Source organism: Antechinus flavipes, chromosome 5 (genome assembly GCF_016432865.1).
Source record: "Antechinus flavipes isolate AdamAnt ecotype Samford, QLD, Australia chromosome 5, AdamAnt_v2, whole genome shotgun sequence".
In the NCBI taxonomy this organism is placed as follows: Eukaryota; Metazoa; Chordata; class Mammalia; order Dasyuromorphia; family Dasyuridae; genus Antechinus; species Antechinus flavipes.
The window spans coordinates 254,715,760-254,720,136 of record NC_067402.1 but is presented as its reverse complement, the minus strand read 5'-3'; the positions used below and the strand labels follow the sequence as shown (position 1 = coordinate 254,720,136).

Here is a 4,377-nt window from a genome sequence, read left to right as displayed (position 1 = left end):
AGAAGCTATCCATGCTCTGTCTCCAGAAAAAAAAATGTGGCCACAATAGCAACTAATATATGAGGAGCTGATCTTTCTCTTTTTTTTTTTTTTTTCAGTTAGATTTTTAGGATTCTTTCTGGATTTTTATTTGAAAAAAAAAAAAAAACAACTTAGAATTAAAATTATGTGATAATATATTTTTATACAGAGAGACCTCAGAGGTAACCTATTCCAAACCCATAGTTTTATAGATTAGCAAACTGAGGCCTTGAGTGTGATAAGTGACTTATATCAGTTCTACAAATACTACTTGGTAGCAGTGAATCTTTTAACCCAGGTCTTCTGATATCCAAGGGAAAAAAAAAATTGTTCATCATACTGTGTGATACCAAACAGTACTTCTGCCTCATTGTTGAACTTCAGATATTATCCCTCTGTTGTTTCTTTTTATACATCTTATATTGATAAGACTCTGATTATGTCCCTTACTAGACTTAAGAAAGATGATTGGAATTGTCTAGTCTAATCCCCACATTTTAGAGGCACATTTTGCCCCCACATTCTCTCTCTTTTTTTAAATTTTTATTTGATAATTACTTTATATTGACAGAATCCATGCCAGGGTAATTTTTTTTACAACATTATCCCTTGCACTCGTTTCTGTTCCGATTTTTTTCCCCTCCCTCCATCCACCCCCTTTCCTAGATGGCAAGCAGTCCTTTATATGTTGGATATATTGCAGTATATCCTAGATACAATATATGTTTGCAGAACCGAACAGTTCTCTTCTTGCATAGGGAGAATTGGATTCAGAAGGTATAAATAACCTGGGAAGAAAAACAAAAATGCAGATAGTTCACATTCGTTTCCCAGTGTTCTTTCTTTGGGTGTAGCTGCTTTTGTCCGTCATTTATCAATTGAAACTCAGTTAGGTCTCTTTGTCAAAGAAATCCACTTCCATCAAAATATGTCCTCATACAATATCGTTGTCGAAGTGTATAATGATCTCCTGGTTCTGCTCATTTCACTTAGCATCAGTTCATCCCCCACATTCTCAAATCTTGAACCTACCCAAAACTATAGCCAGTCATGAAACTGGAACTTCTGCATTCTGACACCATGTCCTTATCTTCTTTATGCCCAAAGAACAATCAAACTGTGCATACTCTTTAATGCAGTAATACTACTACTCAATCCATTTGCCAAAGAGATCATTAAAAAAGAAAATAGGACTTACATGTACAAAAATATTTATAGCAGTTCTTTTTGTGGTGACTAAGAATTGGAAATCAAAGGAATGCCCATCAACCAAAAAATAGTTGGGCAAATTCTAAAATATTAATGTAATGGAATATTATAAATGATGAGCAGACAGATCTAAGAAAAACCTAGAAAGACTTACAGAAACTGATGCTGAGTGATGTGATCAGGACCACTGTATACAGTAACATTAACATTGTTTAGGATCAACTACGATTGTCTTAGTTCTTCTCAGCAATACAACAATCCAAAACAATTCCAAAAGACTCAGGATGGAAATTGTTATTCATATTCAGAAATAGAACTATAGAATCTAAATGTAGATGGGAGCTTACTATTTTATTATTTTCACTTTTTTGTGGGGCATTTTCCTTTTTGTAGTTTTTCTTCTTGCACAAGTTGACTAATATGGGAATATGTTTACATGATTGCCTATGTCAGATTGTTTGCTGTCCTGGGGAGGGAGCAGGTAAGGGACAAAGGCACAAAAAATTTGGAACTCAAGATTGCACAAAAATGAATGTTCGAAATTATCTTTATATGTAATTAGAAAAAAATAAAATACTATTTATAAAAAAGGGGCTTTGTGTTCTTTCTATGACACAGCACTTACAAGTAACATCCTTCTATCAAACAAAAGCAAAAACAAAACTTAGACTTTCATTGATATCCAACTGAAAGAGAGTTCCATCTTTTAAGTGACTTTACTATTATCTAGCACAGGGTCTTAACTGTTGGTGACTTGGTATCTATCTGGCAATGTATGATGAAATCAGACCCCAATAGACTATTTATGGTTACTCCCCATATTTTCCATCTAAATCAATATCACGAACCCAGTATTTTTGAAGTTTTACAATAATTTTTGGGGGGAACCCAAAAAATCATATGTAAATTCACATAATCCAATTCCCATTTAATACAGAATTGCTGTAGTTTGTCCTTTCTTCTCAAAGAGGACCAAGACATTAGGGAGATGATGCCATGACATGCAAGTGAATTGAATTTAAGCAAGGAAGGGTTGGGCAAAGTCACCTGCTCTTGAGTCATATGGGTCCAGTTGGCAAGATACAGATCATGATGATTGCAGATGGCCCTGATTGAAATGAGGAGACCTTCAGCTTTTTAAACTAACGTCTTCAATAGGTCTCAGTTTGACTGAGATTTCACCCAGTTACTGATTAAGACTAGGTTATAAATGGAGGCAAAAAAAAAAAATCTCCTCTTTTACCTAGGCCAAAAAAATATATATATAAATAAATAAATGAATCTGGGAGAAGAAGACCCTCAGGATTTTTGTCCAAAGGAAAAATGGCTGCTATTTACATTCAATCCAAATCAATCAGGACCCAAACAATGACTAAATAGTGCTTGGCCTAGGATATATTGGTGATCAGCTAGAATCAGATTGGTTTTGGCTTAAGGTATGGCTATGCAACATAAAGCATGTAGTATTTGAAGTTGGAGAGATGAGAATGAACTCCATTATCTTCTTTTCTAGTTCCCTGTGTGACCTTGGAAAAGACATTTACCTCTCTCTTAGTGTCACTTTGCTCATCTTTAAAATGAGGTTGTTGGACCTCTGAATATCAAAGAGCTATATGCTTTTTTTTCTTTTTTCTTTTCTTATAATTTACAATTCTATCTGTATATAAAACTAACTATTTTTGGTGAAGAAACTTCCTCTTCTAATGTAAACCAGCAACTGTTCTGAAATGTATAGTTTAGAGAAATGCTTGGGGCAATGTGAGATTAAGTGACTTGCTCATGGTTATATACATAGTAGTCTTAATGTTGTTTGAGAGAGGTTCTGAATTTCAGGTACAGTACAAGCAAAGAACACAGTAAGGCAAACCACAGCACAGGGGTTAACTAAGACACAAAACATAAAACTTACAAGTTTTGTTGGACAAGGAATACTCAAAATGGGAAGGAATAGTCAAGAAGAAGGGAAAGAATTCAGGTCTCACTAGGTGCTTAGTGAAAGGGGTTGCCAAAACCAGATAAACTCAGTGAATATTTTATGTGATTCTTATTTTGCGCTAAGCAACATTAGATATTAATGGGGAGTACTCACTTAGCAAGCCTGGACCTCATGTGCAGCTTATAGTTAGTGAATAATGATGAATCATGCTGGGGGGAACTTGGGAAATTTATGATTAACTAACATTGAAAGTCTTTAAAGAATTGAGGAGAGGGAGTTTGTTGGTTTGTTTGTTTTTTTTCCCTTGAGCCATCCTTGGTAATTATTTAAAATGGTGAGGTATTCTCTTGATCCATAGAACCTCACAAAATCATGCAAGTCAGGAGGCTCAAATCTCTGGATCCACTTTAAGAACATCTGTGAAAACAACTAAACTATTAAGGGCATGTGTACCCAGAAAGCTACCAAGTATTTGAAAGATGTCACATTGAAGAAACAATGTGTTCCCTATTGCTGATATAATGGAGTTGGCAAGTGTGCCCAGGCTAAGCAAGGGAGTTGGACACAGGGTCAGTGGCCCAAAAGAAAAGTACTGGGTTTTTGCTTCTTATGATCAAATTTAATGTGGATTCTCTTATCAAATGAGCATTTCCAGGATAACAAAGCTCCCCAAAATGTAACTGTGCTTACAGGGCTAATGGTTGAATAAAGCCATACATGAATTCTCCTTACTATATTGAGATGATACTTAGTGAAAAGGAACAAATTGTTCCTAAACCAGGAGAGGAAGTTGCTCAAAAGAAAAAAAAAAAAATCACCAAAAAAAAAAAAAAAAAAAAACTGAAGAGACAAAAACTTAGGACATGAGAGTAAATGTGATAGTGAAAGTAAAAAGAAAAGAAAGAAGGAAGAAAGGAAAAGAGGGAAAGAGGGAAGGAAGAAGGAAGGAAAGAAGGAAGGAAGGAAGGAAGGAAGGAAGGAACGAAGGGTGAGAGGAAAAGTGGGAGAGAGGGAGGGAGGGAAGGAGGAAGGAAGGAAAAAAGGGAAGGAAAGAGGGAGGGAGGGAGGGAGGAAGGAAGAAAAAGATAAAGAGAGAGAAATACCAAAGACCTTTCTTCTTTTCTTTACTTTAGTACCAATGTGTTATTAGTGACACAATGAATTTGGGCTTCTCAGCTACTTCAATTAGTATAATGGATAGGTTTTGTTGT

General features: G+C 35.3%; 1 pseudogene; it reads left to right on the top strand.

Annotated features, from left to right (window-relative positions):
* Positions 1 to 1,667: 1,667 nt before the first annotated feature.
* On the top strand, positions 1,668 to 4,103 carry LOC127539490 (60S ribosomal protein L17-like; annotated as a pseudogene).
* The last annotated feature ends 274 nt before the right edge of the window (positions 4,104 to 4,377 follow it).